This window comes from Macaca mulatta, chromosome 3 (genome assembly GCF_049350105.2).
Source record: "Macaca mulatta isolate MMU2019108-1 chromosome 3, T2T-MMU8v2.0, whole genome shotgun sequence".
In the NCBI taxonomy this organism is placed as follows: domain Eukaryota; kingdom Metazoa; phylum Chordata; class Mammalia; order Primates; family Cercopithecidae; genus Macaca; species Macaca mulatta.
Genome location: NC_133408.1, coordinates 100,203,514 through 100,226,681, shown reverse-complemented (window position 1 = coordinate 100,226,681; position 23,168 = coordinate 100,203,514). Strand labels below are relative to the sequence as shown.

At 42.0% G+C, this 23,168-nt stretch overlaps 1 protein-coding gene across 2 annotated transcripts in view; it reads right to left on the bottom strand.

Moving 5' to 3' along the window:
* The window catches only part of JAZF1 (JAZF zinc finger 1), a 346,283-nt gene that overhangs the window by 285,246 nt on the left and 37,869 nt on the right, over window positions 1-23,168 (bottom strand). The window lies entirely within an intron of this gene.

Here is a 23,168-nt window from a genome sequence, read left to right as displayed (position 1 = left end):
CTGCAGGGGATGTTCATTTATTAGACACAAATTATAAAACTTCCACACGGCAGATGATCTTACCAGATAAATAGCTATGACGACAAAATGCCCCTACATAGGAAATAAAGGCAATGCTGGGGAAAAGGGCAGGGAGAATCCCTGGGAATGAAAGCTCCCTAGACATGAACAAAGTATGGCTCCTAAGACCTCTGTGCTATTAAAAGAAACAGTTGAATTGGAAGCCAACGGCTCTGTGAACCAAGAGGCAGTAGCCATGCTGCTCCCCAGGCAGCCCCCAGTCTCCCTCTCCACTCCCACCCTCAAGAAGTTCCTGCTTCCCATGGCAACCTGCAGACCATCACTCACAAACCTGATCTCCAGCCCTGAGAGGATGCTCCTGAATTTCAATCTTTTTTCGGCTTGCAAGTGAGATGATTTGCCCTTCTATCATACCTAAGTATCTAAAACTAACCATTAATACCCACTGCCCCTCCCCTCCAACAAAACCCTACTTTGTTTCCTCTATCTATGGCAATCATATGATCATTTTCCAACTTACCCGGACTCTAGAGCACCTCCGACGGCAGGCATCTTCTGACTCAACTTTCCTTTGACACCTACAATAACCACTCAGCAAGTCTGTTTTTGTGATGTCTCCATCCTGCCCGTCCTTTTTGTTTCCAGTGCCACTCATCTATTTCAGACCCTCCTTACGACCCTGTGCCCACTTCACAGTCTCTTAATTTGCTTCTTCATTCCTCCATTTACAATCGGCTCTCCACATGGCTGCCATGGACCTTTCCTAAACGGTACTTTCTCAGAAACCTTCTGTGCTTCCCCCTACTACTTACATGACAGCCCCAAATTATGCCATTAATCATTTCATTCACTCAACAGATATTTACTGAATACCCACTATGTGCCACATGCTATTCTGGGCATTTGGGACATATCAATGAACTGATAAAAACTCTTGCTTAATCTTGTCTTAACCCGTTTTCTCCTGCGCCTTACCACACTAGTCCCCTACATAACTGTAAACATTACCTATACATGTACCTGTATCAGCAGTTATATTCTACTGTACTGACACATTCAATGATGCCTAACAAGCCCCTACCATGTGTTAGATCCAGCAGTCAGCAAGACAGATGTAGTCTTTTCTGTTCCCTCTAACCCTCCATCCTAAAATATGCAATCCAACCCCTCCAACCTCCGCGAAGACTGCTGTAGGCATCCAAGCCCACATCAGGGGCCATCAATTCCTCTCTGTCTTGCAACAGTGATCTTATCTTGTAAAAGCACTTATGGTTTTCATTTGTTTGGTGGGGTTGTTTTGTTTTTAAGCTTTTCAAGGGTTTAAACTCCCTAATTAGAGTAAAGGTCTTAGAGGATTGGATGCTTACTCTCTTCTTTGCACTCCCTAGAATGTCATAATCACTGAACACTAGAGCCAAAGGAAACTTCTGACCCCCGTTCATCAAACCAATATTATTGCTCGAGGAACTTGAGACACAGAGAAGCTAAACTGTAATATCAAATGCTAAAAAGAAGTGAATAAAAATATGAAGGAAGTCTACCAGGCATCCTTCCCTTTGTCCCTAGGGGTAGAGGAAGGAAGATGTCTGAACCAGTAGTCGTACACAGTTCTTTGTTTTCGAGACAGTGTCTCGCTCTGTTGCCAGGTTGGAGTGCAATGGCGTGATCTCGGTTCACAGAAACCTCCACCTCCCGGGTTCAAGTGATTCTCCTGCCTCAGCCTCCCAAGTAGCTGGGATTTTCATTTAACTCTGGAATTCATGCAGGGGCTCTCACGCTGTCTGATGAATTATTTCGAGCTTCTCCCCAGATGAGGCCTAACTAAGCTGGGAAGCCACCCCAAGTGGGAGATTTGCTCAGCTCTGCCCTGCTGCTCTCTTTTCAATCCCCTACTCCTTGCATTTGCTTGGGACCTAGACAATGCTAATAAACTAAACCCTAAGCCCAGATACTTACCAGAACTAAACCCTAGGCCCAGATATTACCCCCACCTTGAAATCCAGCATGTTGGCTCACACCTGTAATCCAAGCACTTTGGGAGGCCAAGGCGGGAGGATCACTTGAGGTCAGGAGTTCAAGACTAGTCTGGCCAACATGGCTAAACCTCGTCTCCACTAAAAATACAAATATTAGCCGAGCATGGTGGCATGTGCCTATAATCTCAGCTACTCGGTAAGCTGAGGCTGAAGAACCGTTTGAATCCGGGAAGCAGAGATTGCAGTGAGCTGAGATCGTACCACTGCACAACAGAAGGAGATTCTGTCAAAAAAAAGAAAAAAAAAAAATCCAGAGGTTCCCTTATTCTGCCATATCAATGCTTTACCCTCCCCTCTAGCCAGTGAGCTGCCCCTGCTGGAAGCCAGAGGGCTCTCTAAGGGAGGTAGCTGTTACCCTCAGCTAGAGTTAGAATGGGACTACAATTAAAAGGATCTACAAGCACAAAGTAAGAATCATCATATGAGACATGCAATTTGAAACAGGCTGGTAGAGTCCAGGAATCATCTACAAAGCTGTGAGATGCAGCATGGTGTATCCTGCTATAAGATTTTTAACATGAGCTCCCTTTCTGTATCCATGTGATTTCCTCTCCACTATTCGTATGACACTCAAGGGGGAAATGTGTGTTCCTATTTTCATCCCACCCCTGTGCTCACTGAAATGACAATTGGTGCTCAATAATGTTTCCTGAATCCCCTAAAAGTGAAAGTCAAATTTAACAGAGGTGTAGTTGCAGACATGTCGACAATGTAGATAAGAATGTCTCATATGTTTGTACATTTCTCTGTGGGGCCTAGAAAAAGTGATAGCACTTAATTGGACATAGATTACGATGTCCATGTTGACCAAGTTAGACACCCTTCAGGTGTTGTTTAACGCAGCTTTCCCATTATTCACAAGTAAATCTGTACCCGCATTTTATAATCACCCTTCAATGTCCCAGTCTTTTGGTTTAGCTGAATCCCATAATCTTGGAAGCTGACAAAAGTTCTCTCCCAAGCTGCCATCACACCTGGAGGATAGTTTGGTGCCAATGTTCACACAGAAAGAAAAGTTTTCAAGATCAAAAAATATTCCTTGCATTTGTGAAAATCTTTGAGGTATAGAGACTTTTTACCTAGCAGCAGCCAACAAGTGGCCTTGTTTATTTCTGTTTAATTAAATGAACTGTTAAAAGCAAGAGAAACATACCATTCTAAGCTCCAATTTTAAATATTCTATCTGATTTTAGCTTCTCGGGGGAAAGAAATAAGAATTCATGTCTGAGCCAAAACCAAATCCATACAAGTCCTGCCATCAGTGATGCAGCTGCCAGAGAGTCTTCTCTAATGTGCTCCCAAACTCATGTTTCAGTTTTTCCTCCCCTTCCTCCCCTGCAAACAGGACGGGCACCTTCCACCCAATCCAGGCTCCCACCATGTCTGGAACATGCTCTGTAGCTCAGCTTATGTGAACATCTGAACCTTGTTTTCCAGAACCCAGCCACCATGACCCAGGTCAGCCTAACAGTAACTGCTGACCCAGACCACAGGGCTGGAGCTCTTTCAGGCCCCTCCTGCCTTGAGCTGAAATTGGTTCAAGCAACTAGGGCGAGGCTGGGGCACCAAGCAGGATTTAAGGGGTTCTCCGGGCCCAGATCTGTGGAGGAGGAGAAAACAGTGACTGAGGAACCATCTGGGCCTGAGATGTCAATGCGGCCTGCCTTCCATCAATCCACAAGACCTGAACAGACGAAATATTAACCTACGGGGCAATCCCGGAACACTAACCAACACCACTCAAGCAGGGACGCAGCACTCATGTGTCATGCATTCATTCTCTAGGAAGTGAGCCACTCCATAGTTACAAGGAGATACATCCCAATTTGGAAAATCTAGTGAGCCTCTAGTTAGCTAGAACGCAAAGAAGTATAAACTTCCATTAACTACATGATGGGTTCCTTCACATAAGCGACGTTTCAGCCACAATGAACTTCTCAGTATTTCCTGAACACACCAAGATGCTGATATCCTATTTAAAGATGCCTCTCCCTCTTCTCTACCAGCAGCGATCAGTTCTATTTATCGTTAAAGACAAACGTCACCCCCCTGAGAAGTTTTTTCCAACTCCCCCAGCCTTTCCAGGAGACTTTCCAGCTACGCCACCCTGCATGCCCCACCTTCACTCTCTCCTCTAGCCACACTGCCCTTTTCTTCATTGCTTCCATGTTAAGTTGCTTCCTGTCTCAGAGCCTGTGCACATGCAGTTTGCTCTTGAGAAATGTTCCTGCCTGTACTGCAAATCACGACCACCCCCAGCACCGCGACCCCCACCACTCATCCCTTCATCGAAGTAAGACTCACCTTCTTCAGATCTCAATTCAACCAGCAAAGTCTTCCCTAACCCCCCAACATTACTCACCCTCACAGCAACCCATGCCCTTCCTTTCCTGCACTTATCAGAGCTGTACTGTAGAACCGCGATATGACCTGATTAAAGTCTATTTCCCCACTAGACTGCAAGCTCTGTAAGAGTAGGGACCATGACTATTTTTATCTATCATTGCAACCCCAGTGACCAGCACACTAGGCACTCAGGAAAGATTAGCTGAATGAACGAATGACCTTCTCTATAGTGTCTGTGTCATTATATTCTAATTGCCCACTGTGTGCTGGCCACAAAGCCTGGCCTCTGCCAGACACGTCAAGAGGCAAACACTTTCCCAGAATTCATTTAAAAATGGAAATGGACATGTATCCCTATCACCTGTGCCTTGTACATACATCTATAGCAATGATGGAAGGTGGAAATAAGGGTCTTAAAATCCTGGGATTGATGACTCTTACTAAGGACAGGAAAAAGTGGCCGTAGAACAGATCCAAACAGGTAGAAATACTAACCAAAAACCAAGGGGGCGGGTAATATTACTGTTTCTGATCAATTCTAACCTAACCAGAAAAGTCACAAACAAAAAACCCATTTCTTGGCTCTTCTGTTGATGTTTCAGCTGTTTTAACTGCTGAGAAAGAACAAAATTGAATGAACAGGAGACACAACATGCCACGTGCAGCATCTCGGTCAGTCCCTGTTTGGGGTTGACCTGTGTCCTTCCAAAATTCATATATTAAAGTCTTAACCCCCAGTACCTCGGAAAGTAACTATTTGGAGATAGGGCCTTTAAAAAGGAAATTAAGTTAAAATGAGGCCGTTAAGGTGGGTCCTAATCCAATCTGATTAATAAGAGGAGAGCAGGACACACAGACCCCAGGAGCGCGCACGTACAGAGAAAAGACCCCGTGAGGACACAGCCAGGCGGCGGCCATCTGCAAGCCACGCAGAGAGGCCTCAGAGGAGACCAACCCTGTCAGCACCTTGTTGCTGGACTTATAGTGTCCAAAGCTGTGAGAAAAATACATTTCTATCCTTGGTGCCAACTGGCCTGTGATACTGTGTGCTGTGGCAGCCCAAGCAGTTCTCGAGAGAAAGGGAAGGAAGAGGTTCCAAGTATCTGCTGCCTGCCCCACTCTTCACCATCCTGGGTGTCATCTTCTCTCCAGTGCCGTCCTTTCATCTTCATTTGACAAATAAGGACACTGAGGCTCAAAGCCACAGAGGGGGCTGAGCCAGAACTTGACTGCAGGGCTATGTGCTTCCAAGGCCATGTCCTTCGCACTTTACCTTCAGATGCAAAAGACCAAAGTAAGAGTATGAAATATGAAAGCAGATTCTATTTTGCTTTTCTTAGCCCTTAGAGAAGGGGGGAGATCACCATTTTAACTAAGTTGAAAAACCAGACACATTTAAATAAAGTGACTGAAATGCTGTGGAACAGATGTGAATAGGAACTAATTTTGCTTTTTAATGAGCATTTTGACCAGATCAATACTAGAAAATGCTGAACTGTACAATGCCATTACTGTGTAAATGCAACTACCCAGTTGATTGGCTCAAAGAGGCATTACGGTAGCTAAAAAATGTACTTTATAAGAGCAGGGTCTATTATGTAAAATAAAGTCATAAAAATCTTAATTGCACTGTATAAAGGACAGAACCTGATCTAGCCTACAAACCATGGAAAGCAGAGAAAAATAAAATGCAGCTGAATGCTTAATCAGCTGTCTGTCACTTTCTGAATAGTGCCTAATATTCTAATTATTAGTCACCACACTGAGAAGGTGCAATTATGGAACAGGGAAGATTGCTTTTTTTTTTTTTTTTTTTTTTTTTTTTTTTTTTTGTTAACCCACAATTTGGAAGGCCTTCACAAAAATATCATTTAAGACCCAATAAGCTATAAAGGGAAAAAAATGATTAACAGTTAAAATTCAGTTTTCCCCCCAAAGCATTTTTAAAAAGTTTGAAGTTGTATTGACAGATATGACTAACAATTGTAATCACAGAAATAAATGTAGTAAAACGATAATTTATCTGTCACAATTTACCGAGGGGGAAAAAGTGCAGCACAAGCAGCTGAATTGTGAAGTTAAATGAAAGCAAAGATAGAACCCGGTTTTTAATGAAATGTGGAGCATTATTAATTGGTTTCCTAGCAACAACGGGGCTAAAATTACTTAACACGTCTGTTCAATCAGATGCAAATTTGAGTGCTATCCCTTAAATGTTGATTATAGTTGGTCTTTTCAGATGCAAATCCAATGTGTAAAGTGAATGTAAATGTTGACAATGCTGATACAAAAAATCCCCTGATTAACATCATTCTGGTGTTCAAAGCACTAGAGTTGAGGATATTCCCTTGGAAGGACTGCAAGCTGCCAGGGTTGCCCATCTTGTCTGGCATTTTTCTGTACCTGTCCTCCCTGTCCCACCTCACCACCACCCTCACTCAGTGCCAGCATGAGAGATGACTAAAAAACGAGATTGCTGGGCCTTGTGATTTCTCAAGCACTGGTTTCTCATCAGTGCTAAATGATAGAGACAGATGATGCTTTCAGCTTAGAATTCCATCAGCTGATGCAAAGGCCTTGCCAACTCAAGACCAAGGTTGGTCTCAAGTGTAGTTTTTCAGATGGAACAAGACCTTTGGGTGACTCCACCGGAATGGGAGCCAAGCAAACAAATTCCCTGCAAGACTGCCAAATAAGGCAGCCTTCCTCAGCTATACCCTGGCTGTATCCTATGGTTCAAATGTAGCATATTCTAGTAAATGGAGGCACCAGGAAGGTGTTAGGGGTGGGAAGGATGTAGCCCCTTCATAATCTCCATCATCCCCCAAAGCTACCCTAGTAACACACTACTCCAGACAAAAGCAATGTGCTTGCCTCACTTTCACTCTCATGCAACAAATATTTATTGCATAGTTACTATTTGCCAGGCAAATAGTAACTTAGGGAGCTGGAGACACAGAAGTGAATTAGAAAAAGTTCCTACTCTCATCCCTCCTAGTGCAGGGGAGAGACAAATACATAAATAAACTTAGAAACAATAATTTCGGGTAGTGATAAGAGCTAGGAAGAAAAAAGTAGCTTAATGAGGAGAGGGGGATGGGCATGGCTGGGGGACCACTTTGGATAAGGTCTTTTGGAGGGAGGATACCTTATGCACAGACCTAAAGGAAAAGGAGCAAGCCAAGCAAGGTGGGGGGAAGCGAGTCTCACCCAGAGGCAGGATTGACTTTGGAAGAGCACAGAGGCCAGAGGCTCTGAGAATGACAAAACAGGACGGGGAGCGGTGATGATGAAAGAAGAGCAACTTTGAGATAAGTTCCTAAACCATCTTCCAACAAGACTGCACTCCCCATTCTCCACCTTACGGTGTTTCAGGGACACAGTCGTCTCTAGAGCCACCTCAGGGTACAGTGCAGGAGAAAAAGTCTGCCATGTGAGGGAGAGGAGAGGGAAAGGAAGAGGAGGGGAGGAGTGAAAAGAAGGGAGGAGAGAGGAAGAGAAGAGAGGGTGAGTCCACAGAACCCTAAAGGTCATCTCCTTTCCAAGTCAAGGCCCGGTCCCTTTCCAACCCCACCCCACCCCCAAAAAGATTCCATACCAGTGGAAAGTACATTCTTAAACTGATCTCCTCTAGAAAACGGGGAATGGCTTTTCTGGCCAAAGCCCCCTGCCTCTCAATGAACAGTTTGTTCCAGACACTCAATCAAGGCTCTGGGATATCCCAGGCAGTGGTCAACAGGACATATATTCCACAAAGTTCTGAAGCTTGCTTTTGATTAAAATTGATAGTCTCCTGACAGCTGCATACTAGGCCAAGGATCCTAAGGTTAACCTTAAGAGTACTGGGGCAAGGGAAAATTGGCAGACCCTTCCTGCAAAGCATCTCACTCTAGCCTTAGAAGTCATGCCTTCAGTCTTTGAAGTATTTAAGGGTTACTATTAAATGCGAATGCCCTTTACAGAAACATGTGTAACCTTAGGTATAACCAACATCAGGGTGGGGATACAGATGCCAGAGGAAGCTGTGGAAGTGGGATGGAACCTAAACTATCAAGTGGCCTAGCACGGACCTGCGTTGGGAATGGTGACAGTGTCAAGGTATGCAAGGGGAGTTGTGATGCCTGACTGGAAAACACAAACCTTCACTGGGCTTGCCTTAATTCATGTTAACCCTTAGAGAGAAACACTGGCACCTCACTTCACCAGGGAGGTCTAAAAGGAAAAAAGTGCGAAAAAGTTTTATTTCATGAAAAGTAGAGATAAATGTCAAAAAAAGAGAAAAGAGAAAATGTGGCTGCATTAGTCCATTCTCACACTGCTAATAAAGACATCCCCAAGACTGGGTAGTTTATAAAGGAAAGAGGTTTAATTGATTCACAGTTCAGCATGGCTGGGGAGGCCTCAGAAAATTTACAATCATGGCAGAAGGGAAAGCAAACACATCCTTCTTCACATGGTGATAGCAAGGAGAAGTGCCGAGTAAAAGGGAGAAAAGCCCTTGTAAAACCATCAGATTTCATGAGAACTCGCTCACTATCATGAGAACAGCAGCACGGCGCGTAAGTGCCCCCATGATTCAATCACCTCCCACCGGGCCCCTCCCATGACACATGGGGATTATGGGAACTACAATTCAAGATGAGATTTGGGTGGGGACACAGCCAAACCATAGCAGTGGCCTACCACTCGATTACAAAAAAAGAGATATCCTCTCTTAGTAGCATCTACTCAGAGTTCCAGAAGGCCATATTAAATTGTGAGTTAAGAATCAGGTTGTACATGTGACCATAGTCCTGGTTACTGAGATGTATCTTCTAGATCAGTGGTTCCCAAAGTCTGGTCCCCAGAGCAGCAGCTGATGCAACACCTGAGAACTTACTAGAAATGCATATTCGACCAGGCACAGTGCCTCATGCCTGTAATCCCAGCACTTTGGGAGGCCAAGGCGGGCGGATCACAATGTCAGGAGTTTGAGATTAGCCTGGCCAATACGGTGAAACTGTGTCTCTACTAAAAACATAAAAATTAGCCAGGTGTGGTGGCACGCAACTGTAGTCCCAGTTACTTGGGAGGCTGAGGGAGAAGAATCGCTTGAACCCGGGAGGCAGAGGATGCAGTGAGCCAAGGTCATGCCACTGCACTCCAGCCTGCGCAACAGAGTCCGTCTCAAAAAATAAAATAAAATAAATAAATAAATAAATGCATAGTCACAGGCCCGGCCCCAGACTTATAGAAATCTGGCAGTGCCCCCAGTAACCTGTGCATTAATAAGCCCCCAGGAGCTTCTGATGCACAGTATATTTGAGAACTACCATTCCAGGCCAATTCAGCAGGAAGGTGTGTCTGGCTGAGTTTATACTTAGCACTGACTTTATATTTGCTGAGTTTATACTTAGCACTGACTTGCTGCAAATTATTTCAATCAACAGGAAACCAAGGATAGCTGCACTGTACCTCCTGCATGATGGCACACATTCAAAATAAACACATTCACGGTGTGAATTCTTTCACATAATGACTTCTTCAAAAGAATGTACCACTCAGAACACAAGATGCTGATTTACTGATTTCTTAAGATAACCCATTGTTCTGACTGGGAGAGAAGTAAAAAGAAAAAAGTGAGTTATTCTTTAGGAAACTTAAGTTTGGGGTAGCCTTCTGAGAGTAGCTCTGAGAATCACTGGGTTCTCTATTTTTATGCGAGACTCTTTTCCTTGACCCTTCATGGCCAGCTGTCAGGTCTCCATCCTAAACAGCAGGAGCTCCCTAGCAGTGGACAGAGGGTCTTAGTCATACAAGAAGACCCTCTGTGAATACCCCCCAAACTCCCTCTACCTCTCATATTTTAGACAGAATCATATAATCTCTTAGTGTTCCTGACAACAAAATGGATATTATGCAGGCGTATGGTTACTTAAAAACTCTGAAGATGAAAACAGAGCCTAGAAGATGTTTTAACCATTATAAGATAGCTATACATGAAGAAATCTACAAGCAGAAGGATGAATCTCAAATGTAACTGCACATCAGAATCACTTGTGATGCCTAATAAAAATGGAGATTTCTGGGGCCCAAACAGTTCGGATTCATTTGGTGTGAACTGGGGCTCAAGAATCTGCCTTTTTGGGGTCCAAGAATCTGCCCAGGTGATTTTGATAGAGAGATTCGTGTTTAACTTATCTGCATGGTAACTTCTCCAGTTTTCAAGGGGTATTAATATGGTATAATGATAGAGGGCTTTTTAACTTGGGGAAACAAAGCAATACTATAGCAAAAGAACTACAATTTCCTTTTCCCCTGGGTGTTTACTAAAGTAGTTGAGAAAAAGTCTGTATGTCTCTCATTAAAGTAAGTTTGTAATAAGTAATCTTTTTTCTTTTTATAAAAGCTATACATGTTCATTGTAAAAAATTTTAAAAGAAAAGAAAGAAAAACAAAAGGGAGAAAGTATAAAATACCCATAATCGCACCATCCAGAGATAAGTTGGTACATTACATTCTTCCAGATAACCTGCTGGCTCTTTCCAAACACATTTTTTAAATAGTGGGATCAGAGTATATGCAGGTACTGTGTTATGTGTTTTTCACATTTAATAATACTGTCAATATCTTTCCGCCACTCCTCAATTCTTTAAGATATAAAGTGAAAGAATGCCTAAACATGAACTCTCTATTGATAAGTTTTTTTTTTAATCAAGGAATTAAAATTCTATGTAACCAGCACATAAATACAAATATTTATGGCACTTGTACAAGTATGCTAAAAATCTGTTTTTATTAAAGTGATTTTGTACTGAGGCAGAGTTTATTAGTAACCTTTACTAGCTCATTAGCTCATTTTAGTGAAAGCATGCACATTACTGGAGGCCTCTGGATACACCTACAATATATTCATACAACAAGTATCCACTTTAATGAAATGTATTCGATGAAGGTTTTTCTCATGAAATCCAAAGGGAGCCAAAAGACTCTACTGGAAAAAAAAAACCGAGGACCCTCCCCCAAACAAAAGATGTTTTTTTTTAACTTGCCCTGAGAGTCTATAAACTAATTCTGTTCAACTAGGGAGTGGTTGAAAAATAAATATATTTCACAGAATGCACTCATCATAAACTGAGAGCTAAATTCTTGCATGTTTATAAATGAGACACAAAGAATGTGAGTTTATGTAACAACCCACATTCACACTCCCTTGCAAGGCCTGCTTGGTATCAGAAAGCTTGTAAAAGCTTCAACACAGTAGTCACATGAATGTAGGCAAGTCACTTAATACTTCTGTGTTTCAGTTTCCTCGTCTGGAAAACATGGAGGCTACTAAAGAGCATCTGTGCTAATTTACTCAGGGTTTTCTGAGGGCCACATGGGAGAAAACATGAAGCTCTATGTAAACTGTAAGTGGTACTCCAATGTGATCAGGAGTCTAACTGGTATTTCTCTCTCTCTCGAAAGGGTGCTTGCTCACCATTCCTTAGTCTATTGCCCACACACAGTATTCCGCAACTTCCTGAACACAAGGGATTGGATAGAATACCAAATGCATGTGTGTTAGGCCAAAGAACAGAGACTAATTTAATCTTTCAATATTTGGCCCGATGACTGCTTACAATTGAATCAGACCCATGGATCCCTCACTACCATCATGAAAACTTATATATTCTGGGAAAATCTTTGTTAATAATAATTCTCTGAGAATTATCGGGCATGGTCCCAAACTGAGCTTATCATCACCATTACCTGGTAGGTTTTTCAGAAACAATGGATTCTCAGGCCTCACACCAGAGATTCCGGAGCTTTTAACTTAATCACACAGACAATTCTAAGATGCCCTAACTTACCTTAGTATTTTCTGTGCCAAATTGTACTTGACAAAAGATTGTACATTCATTTCGGTAAGACTGAGAACCCTCAGTACAATATGATTGAATTGCATGTCAGTGATTTTTATATTCACAAAGACAGATGACCCTTAAAATGAGTGTTCTCTATCACTTCAAAAAAAAAAAAAAATCTAAATGAGTATACCTGACTGTACACAACAAACTTTCTCCCTATTGCCCAGTGTTAGGGAAATAACAGAAAAATCTCAATCCCTTTCCAAAACACTTTTTATTTCACCAGAGCCTTCTCTCCTTACATAAATAAAACCACAATATGCACTAGATGACCAGAATCTTTAAAAATATCCTTAAAATTATAGGTATTATCTCTTTTTCCTGTAAGCATTTTGCAAAACGAACAGACATTTGGTCCATGGTCCATACGACCTTATCTTTGAATATATGGACTAAGCTCTTTACAACATTCTTTTATTTATCCAACAAATGACCAAAATAAGCACTTCTCAACACCAACCACAAACCTTCAGGGCTTATCCCGGAGCAGTATCCTGCAATTTGCATAGAGTTTTGTTGCCACTCTCAGATATTCAAATATTGCCTAATTTTTCTAAGCTCTAGGTTGGAAAACTGGGCTGTTACTTTGCCATGGGCATTTTTTCTCAAAAGTTTCTTCTGCTATGGGAAAATTGACAAAATACTTCACTCAATGTATTATTAGAAGTGATTCTTCTGCACTCCAGCCTGGGTGACAGAGCAAGACTCCGTCTCAAAAAAAAAAAAAAAAAAAAAAAGAAGTGATTCTTGAAATTTAATGGAATGGAAAATGCAATGCACAAATATTCAAATTTATTGTACTAAACAATCTCTCTAGAATATATGGGGCAAAGACTAACCACATAAAATACTGATTTGAAAAAAAAAAATACTCTTTGATCCTACTACCCCCATGATCAGATGCTTCTTGGTGAAAACATTTCCTACTTGGAATTCCATGGAGAATATCATTACATGTAATTTTCCTACTATAGCTGATGACATGGAATGCAATAAGTGCTCATTTTGAAAACATGTGAGCTATTGGTCACTTGGTTTCCATCAGAGAATACTAATTAGGGTAAGCAGTACATGGCGGTCTTGGCCCGAAAGACAGCAATGAATTCATTAGGGAGAACGAGGATCAGCAAGGCTCAGCTAATTTATCATATTGACCACAACATGAAATCAAGTCGCGTTCCAGAACCAGAACTCATTAAAAATGTAGTGGGAGAAGAGGGAGCAAAGACTGTTTTACTTAGAAGCTTAAAGACTTGTGGGAACAAAGTATCAGGATACCCATAGCTTAGGGGAAACCAGGGCTGCCCGCAAAGATTTCAAAGGAGTCAACTTCAAGGACATGGAAAGATTCTTAAGGGTGGTAAGGAGAGGATTAAATAGAAGTTATAAAGTGAAATTATTGCAAAGGCAATTGGAGCTACACATAAGGAAGCAATTTCCAGCCATAATTTTAATTAGGAGCATAGAATGATCTTCTGTGTAATGATGACCCTTCATCATTACCATTACTCAGAATTACCCTGCATCCACATGCATAAACATAGAGTGGAAATTAAACATAGACATGGAAGAAAGGTCAAACATAATCACATCTTTCAGATCCTCCAGCTGCAGGTGAAACTTTTCAAACAAAATACTAAAATACAGTTAGCTCTCAATGTATAAATATTCAACTTACAAGCAATTGATAAATTCATTGTCACCGCTGCCCCCCCACCCCTACCCATCTCTGAGCCTTCACACTATGTACTCTTGACTATGGAACTCCCTGCTGCTGCTGCAGTAGCAACACAAATAATTTTATGGATAAAAATGGAACTTTCAAGAGAATGTGTGTGTGGAAGAAAGGAAGAAGCCGTGAAAGCAGACGTGCTTTAAGCACAGAAGCAAACCCCCTTTGGCAAGCAAACAAGGCTGGCTCGCCCCTTCCCAAAAAGATCACCCTCCAAACCTCTGACATGGATTACTCATCTTTATTTTACCATCTTGTTCACTAAAGCAGGAGATTCATTCAGCTTAACAAACACCCTTTGTAAAATGCAAATGACTTGATAAGTGGACCAGACCACATCCATTATTCACACTGTGAATCAGATTTACTTTCCTACTACCAGCTACCATCAGCTGCCTTGAAGGAATGAGAGTTTTGACTGAGAATGATTAAAAGAGGAAGAAAGGTAAAATTAAATTCAGAAAACAGAGTGCTACAGGAATATGACAAGGAAGGAGTATCACAACAGGGAAAGAAAATCCAAGAATCATAAGCCTATCAGCTGCTTAAAGGGCTCTAGATGAAGAGAGATGATGACATAAATTGTACTTTTCAAAATCTGCCAGGAGAATCCAGGAAATAAAACAAATATTCTTTTCTCCTCTTCCTTCTTTCCCTAGCAGCAACTTGCTTCCAGGCCCCAGAATTCAACTTAGGCTCACTAAAGAGGAAAAAAAAAAACAAAAACTAGAACTGGGCTTCCACTTGAGATAAATGGTCTTTTGTGCACTAGCCTAGGAACCTGTCCACTGTCATAATTCCTTATCGTGGCCTCCTAGGACACCAGCTCCCCCACCAACCTCACCACGGTCCTTACTCAGTGTTCTCGCCATATGGATTTTCCTTCTGTTCCTCTAACAGGTCAACTTGCTCCTGCCTTACGCCTTTGCTGCTTCCTTTGAGAAACAGTCTTCTTCCAGAGAGTCCTTCACATCACTGTGGTCTCAATAAATTTCACCTCTCCAGATGGGCCTTCCCTGACCCTAACCAATGTTGTCCCACTGCCATTCCACAAAACTCACACATAACTACTTGTCTCTATTAGTCTCATTACGTACTTACTTCCCTCTTAGCACTTAGGCCTATAAGAAATATTATCTTGTTTATTTATTTACTCACGTATCATCTGTCTTCCACACTACAACCCAAATTTCCTGAAGGCAGGGGTGACGTCTCTTGATGGCAGCTGTCAACCCTGTGCGTTGAACAGCGCCTGGTGGGTACTGAGCACTCTGCATGTTGGCAGTTCAGAAAAGAATTTCAGTAACTATATGGGACACTTCTTTTTTTAATTTGGGAATTTCTCTATTATGAATGGTTTCAAAGGCATAGCCAATAATCATCTCCAACTACATATTTATAGTTCTAATAGCCCAAGTTCGGTCTCCACATATTTTTGTTTCTTTGATGATTGATTGAGAGAGACAGGGTCTTGCTCTGTCACCCAGGCTAGAGTGCAGTGGCACAAACACAGCTCACTGCAGCCTCCATCTCCAGGGCTCAAGTGATCCTCCCAACTCAGCCTCCCGAGTAGCTGGGATTATAGGTATGCACACCAGCATACCTAGCTTTTTTTTTTTTTTTTTTTAATTTTTCATAGAGACTGGATCTCACTTTTTTGCCCAGGCTGGTTTCGAATTCTTGGCTTCAAACAATCCTCCCTCTTCAGCCTCCCAAAGTGCTGGGATTACAGGTACAAGTCACTGTGCCCAGCCTCTATCATTGTTTTAAATTTACCAATATTTGTCTTTTACTGAACAAATACAAGACCCTGGTTCCTGTAGGCCATCAATTAGAACCCAGTCTAAGTGATATATATATATATATATTTTTAACAAATGATATAAGATAATTTATCATTTGTTATAAATGATATAAGAAGAGAGAATTGAAAACTATGTGTATATAGGTGTGTGACTCCTACAGTATACTGTCCAATCCTGTTTTACACTATCATTTAAAATCTTCTATTTTGTATTAAGGTTTTATGTACACACATACTCTCTCACTTGGACTATAAGCTCCTTGAGGAGTGGAATCCATGTCTGATTCCTGCTACCTCCCGAATGCCTAGGATTGTGCTTTATATATACACGTGCTCGACAGATCCCAAATGAATTCACAAATTATACTTGCACTATTACTCAAAGTGACTCAAACTATGACCTATCCTGTCTGCAACAGCAATTTCCCTAAGTGATAACTGGGTAATTGTAGGGAAGCAATATTTTCCTTTTATAGTAGCAGCCTAAATGACAACTGAAAAATGCAGACTATTTGAAATACAAACATGCACAGGTTACACTGTATAAACACAGACACAGGTTTGAATGAAAATTAAATGTGAACATTTAAACATGGACAGTTCTATTCCCAAAGTTTGTGTTCCCCAAAACTAAGGAGCCCTGTCTCCTCCACCGGCTTGATACCTAACAAGCAGGCTGTGTTGCTACCACAAACATTAACTAAAAGGCAGATATGAGACAGAGTTTTCACTATGTGGCACTAAATATATTGTTTAATATGTAAGGGTTGCTACATGTTATGAGTTTTACAATTGTTCTTATGTCAGTTAATTGCTTATAAGAACAAACAGCACCCTGCCACATGCTCATAGCCACATGTTCTTTGGCTATTTTAATAAGAACTGGACTGGATTTACAGCAAAATAAGTTTACTTAGGACTTTCTGCCAAAATCTTATCTGATAACCGCCCCCCACACATGGACATCTGGGGACGGCATTTTGAAACACTGTTTTGAAAGAACACGGAGATGTTTTCAAGGGCAAAAGAAAGCTTCAAAAGAGGCAATTACTTTTTAAGTCTGATCAATAGCGAAGAGCAAGAACTATAAAATACCTCTTAAAAACTCATTTCAGGGTGAGGTGCAGTGACATTTACAGCAACACCAAGAACAAAATTCTTATAAACAAGCTGGTGGTATTCTGGCTAAGTAGGTGGTATAAACATAAAATTCTGTTTGTATCTATGTAACTAGGTAGATGGAGATTATCAACCAATTCATCTCTGGTCCTCTTCCTGTATTAGAGTCTTGTGCTATTGTACTGGCTCTCTTATTTTAAGCAACTCTGTGTAATGAAGCTTCTGCAAGCTGCAGGGATTGGCAACTGTACAAATACCTTTTTCCATTCTCCCTGTTTCACTTCAGGAAAGAATTTCATTCTTCTGAAATGTATGGATAGCACTGCCAATCTACAACGCTGCTATGGAAGCCCAAAATACAACAACAACAACTAGGATGATCGCAGCAGGGGGTAATTACTGAATGCTCACTGTGTCGGTCACCGTGCTGAATGTTGGGTATTTGTTATCTCTAATACCCCTCACACTCTATTCTCCCTATTTTACAGGTGAAGAAGCTGGGACACAGAGTTTAAGTTACTCGATTAAGGTAGTTCAGGTAAGAATGAGTGGTAGGCGTGGGATTCCAACCCAGTTTTTCTAACTCTAACCCAATACCCTTATCTCCCATATTGAAACAGTTCCTGCCCTGGTGATGTCATAAACGGAAATTCAACCTCCCTCAAGAAGGAAAAGATAGAAATCCCTGGACACATATGGGGATCTGGGCTGCATCACACCAACAAGGATGAGTCTAGAAACAGCAGCGTGCTCAGAATCTAGAGAGAAACACCACCTTGGTGGAAGTGGGTCTGTGCAGGGCTGCCTCCAGCACTGAGTTGAATGTGTGGTATGAGTACACAGTTCAATTCCACCTATTTTTTAGTGAGCACCCACTATACACCCACCATTTCAACACATGCCACAATTTCAGAGATGAGTAAGTCTTCGTCCTTATGGAGTTTGTAGTCTAGTTAGGGAAAGAGATAGGAGGAGGATGAATTAAAATACTGCATGAAGAGACCCAATTCTGAACTAATTGTTCAGGGACAAGGGTATGTCTAGACCCAGCCTATGGTGAGGAAGACAGGAAGGCTTCCTGAAGGAGAAGGCCTGAAGGAGCCCACAGAGTGAGATGGGTGGAGAGCCTGCAGGCCGCAGGATGGATGAGTGCTTGCACGGGAGGCTTGCAGGCGATGAGGCTGCAGGGCCAGAAAATAGCAACGGCCAATGCTGAATGCTTATGCCATGCCAGACCCTGTGCAAATGTACTTTAATGCCCAATAGTCCGATAAGCTAGGCATCCTGATGTCGTCTTACCAAGGCAGCTGGGGCACTGGAAAGCAGTGACTCGTGTGAAGTTGCTCAACAGTTAACATGGTGGGGTAGGGACTGAGACTCAGAACCTCTCACTCCAAAGCCTGCAGAGAACTGTGGTGCTGTTGGCCTCTGAGGCTCAGTAAGCATCTGAGGGCAGGAAGGAGCAACACACAAAGAGTCTAGGTAGAGAAGGAACATGATTCAATCTGTATCTTTGAACACCACTCTCACAGCTGTGAAAAGTAAGCGGCAGGGGTGGACCAGACGCACGGAGACCAGTCAACTGCTCAGCAACAGCATCTTCCTGTGGTCAAACTTCTCTTGCTGATAGCTCCCTCTCCCGCTGCCAGTCACCCTTCACAAGCCTGCGGCATTCCAAAACAAGGAAGGAATGTATTTGGAACAAGCAATCCATAGCAAATCAGAATGCCCTTTGCCAGTCCCCTACCTGGATCTCCTTAACAGCATTTATCACAGGCCTCAAGAGGCCTTGCAAGTCCTTTTCTGCCTCCACAGGGTACGCTCTTGGATGAACTGTGCATAATTCCTCTACGTATCCCTGGGATATAGATGGCAGTGGTTTCTAAATGATGCCTCCCCCTCTCTACAGATGCCATTTCTTGATAGTCACCACATGAATGGTGTCTTCCGTGCAGCCAGGAACTCAGGATGGCCAACTTCAATCCTTTGAGACCATATGACAACTGAGAGCCCAAAGGGATTCCATTATTAATGTGAACCAACATGAGTGGTACATAGAAGGTATCTGACACTCTTCCGAGAACTTTCTGTGTATTCATTCAATTGTCATGACAATCCTATGGGAAGACACAATTAATTATTACCCATTTTCCTGATAGGGAGACTGAGGGACAGGCAGGTTAAGTCCCTTGCCCCAAATCACACAGTAGGTAAGTAAGTAGCAGAGCCAGGATTCAGTTCCAGGTAATCTCACTCAGAGCCCTTAGTCTTAACTACTATCCTCTGTTCAATGCCTCCCACAAGAAAAACTAAAGAAAAGAGATCCATGTTCCAGAACCACACCTACCACCTGCTATGAAACAAGCAGGTATAACCTCTCTGCAGGGCTTATGTATTTATTACCAGAAGGGAATAAACACAGATTTAAAAAGCACACATTTTCAAAAGCCTGATGCTGGTAGAAGTCACAGTGGAAGCAGGAGCCAGAAGCTATGAACAGACCCCGCCAGGTAAGACAGGCACAGAGAACAAGTTAATAATGGCCTAAATATAAAGACATAGCTTCAAATCCAACCTACTATTAATTAATTTATGTATTGCCACTAGGGAGGAGGCAGTTAGTATTAAGTTAGATTAAATTATGGAGAAGCTTCAGCATTGCTGTGACTATTTCAACAGTAATTATTAAGTTGCTATGCCTTCCTTCCCTAATAAAAAACCCTTTATTCTCATTCTCAATGCTTCGCCGTTCACCTGTCGCTAGCTTCTTTTGACAGGCATGACAGGCTTTTAAGATTAGACTGCAGACACTTTTCAAAGAGAAAAAGGAAATCTGATTTCTAAATCCTAGTAGGCTTCTCATCCTAACTTGCTCTGTGAAGAATATTTGCCGCCCATCTTCTTCTCCAAAGGGTTTTAGATTTCCTTGTTATGCTGAGTGTTACACTTGCAAAGACTGACAGTCCTGGAAGGAAATTGTAGATGTCGAGTGCTGGAGCACTAAATTAGTAGTACAAAGACCTGGGCTCGGGCCCCAGACTTACCACTTGTGAGTATGAATTTGCCCTCAGTTTCCATATTTATAAAATAGAGGCACCTCCCAGACTACCTCCCAGAGTGGCGGGAGGCTCAAATGAGATAACATGCATGACAGTTGTTTGGAAACTGTACCATCACATGAACGTGAACGACATGGTGAACTGGCTAATTAATTAGGTCAAGGTAGACCTGAAGTGGAGGGGCTGAGTCACTGCCCCACTGCCCAGCACTGAAGATCAGGGGCCTGGTACTGGTTGTTTTGCTTCACCATCAGAGACAAATTTCCCGGCTGCCTATAGTGACCTTGGTTTAGATTTTATCACAAAACACTGATTTTGTGTCCTCCTGTCAGTACCTGAAGACCTCAAGGGCCATCAACCCACTGCATCTATGAAGCTGCCAAGCTTTTCATGGAAACACCAAAGGAAACTCTTTGCAAGGGCACATTCCTTCTTCTGTGCATCAGCCAGAGGCCCAGGGAACAGTTAGTGCCATGAAGTGAACTGTGTTCCCCAGAGCTGATCCATTGATGTCCTAACCCCTGGTACGTCAGAATGTATTTTATTTGGCAAAAGGGTCATTGCAGATATAATTAGTTAAGATGAGTCATTAGGGTGGACCTCTAATCCAGTGTAATCGGTGTCCCTATAAAAAGGAGACATGTGGACACACAGACAGACATGCACACAAGGAGAACTTCCTATGAAGATTGGAGTTATGCTGACAAGAAACTACCAAAAGCTAGGAAGAGGACCTGGAATCGACCCTTCCCTAGCACCTTTAGAGGGGGCACAACCCTGCCAATACCTTGATGCCAACAATTTTAGTCCCTAGAAGTGGGAGGCAATAAATTCCTACTGTATCAGCCACTCGGTTTATGGTACAGTTATTGTAGCCCCAGGAAATCATATATTTAGGATTTACTTTTCCTGTTTCCCTACACTCAATAATTCATTCATTTAATCATATTTACTGAGGATCCACTAAACGACAAGGATGAAGAAGACATCTATATCCTGCCTTTAAATAACTTAGAGTGGGGTAGGAGGCAACAGCCCTCTGGACAAACGTGATAAAGTGGTGTCGAGGTATGTTTAGAGTATACGTATTTGCGGAACAGGGAAGAAGGCATGGTTCTTTCTGGAAAGGGAAGGAGGATGGGGAGGGAGACTAGAAAAGGTTGCAGAAAGAAGTGCTTACTCTGACAAAATAAGTCCTTCAAGGTATCCAGCTCCTATAAAAGTTGAAAGTCACAAATCTTTTTTTTTGAAATGGAGTTTCGCTCTGTCACCCAGGCTGGAGTGCAGTGGCGTGATCTTGGCTCACCGCAACCTCCACCTCCCCCTCCCCGGTTCCAGCAATTCTCCTGCCTCAGCCTCCCGAGTAGCTGGGATTACAGGTGCCTGCTACCACACCCAGCTAATTTTTGTATTTTTAGTAGAGACGGGGTTTCACCATGTTGGCCAGGCTGGTCTCAAGTCTCAATCTCAGGTGATCCACTCACCTTGGCCTCCCAAAGTGCTGGGATTACAGGCGTAAGCCACCGCGCCCAGGCAAAAGTCACAAATCTTAGTAGCCCAGAAAACAGGCAGAGAATAAAATAACCAAGGTGTCAAAATATGAGGAAGGCTAACAGAGACAGAAATACTCACTACAGTATTTTTACTGCAGTCTAGGAAACATAACACCTGCCACCCCTCACCCCAAACCCCACTGAGATTCTGACTCAGTAGATCTGGGGTGGGGAGAGAACATGTATGCCCTTAAAACGTTCTAGAGGAGATTTTACTGTCCAGCCCCCCATGGATTCTGTTGGTGCTTCCCAACATTTTCACATCACAGTACATAGAGTCAATAATAATATGTGTACAATACATTGAATTAAAGTAGAGATAACCTCACAACATTTATGCAGATAAGAATCTGTTTTTATTCTTTATACCACATTGTTATGGCAAGAGAAATAAAATACTAGGGAAGATCTTAGCAATAATTTTTATAAATATTCCAAATACTAAATTCAAGAACTTTACATAAGTTACATAAGGAGCCACATAAGTGATGCTCAAATATAATTTGAACTGCTATAATGTTTTGAATTGTTGTAGGAAATGTTAAATGTTTTAACAGAAAGAACTTTACAGCTGTGAATATCTGGTGGCAATGTGAAACTCACTCACAGCATATAGTTTAGGAAGCTCTTGGTTATGTTATGCTATCCCAGCTTTTAATTTGGAGTAGAACAAAATTTCAGACTCAAAAGATGCAGCCACAGCCCTGTATCCTGTTACAGTGAAATCCCAAGCCAAATGTGAAATAGAAAATCGAGGCAGACACAACTCAGAGACCTGTGACTTCTAGAAGGTTGAAGTTAACAAACAAAATGAACAAGCACCTCCTACATGGAAAGCCTGACAACCAGAAGAGAAGGTTTAAGGAAAGGATTTTTCAAAGACTCGGCTTTTTAAGCTATAGAGGTGGATTCTCAGAACTTGCCCTGAATTCTTTAGGTACACAGTCACGGAATGCCAGAAAATTCCTGTAAGGTGTTGGTAAGAGGCCAGTGCTACTCAAACCAGGCCAGTTTTCTCGGTAAAAAAGGTGTAGTTAGAGTATGTTGAGTTAATTCCCATAAGACTGTCAATTCAACTTTTATAGGATTGTATTATAGCCCTAAGATCAATTTAGATGTTTTCAATAAAACGTGCCTTAAGAACAGGAAGCCTTCATTATCATCAGGCATAGACTAAACTAAAAAAGAAAAAGAAATCCTGGTTTTTAGTACAAATGTTCACATACAGTAAGTTCACCAGTTACTGTGACCTCCCCCTGAGAAAGAAAATGGAAGGTTCTGATGTTAGGTGCTTGACGGATACTTTACGTATAGTTCTCTTAACCTATGACTTTCAGAGTTTTGACCAAGGCTGACAGTAAGAAATAATTTCTAATATCTTCATCAGTATACCTACATGTTTAAAATGAAAAAGTTTCACAAAACACTCTTTTCTAATTTGTTTTATTATAAAAATAATACTTTTTACTGGTCAATATTGATATACAACTTCTTATTGGGTTTACAGTTAGAAAAAAGACTACAGTCAGAAAAATACCAGTGAGCTAAATTATACTACATCTGCAGAGCAAAATATGTGGCAGTCGTTAGAAACAATGAGGCAGTT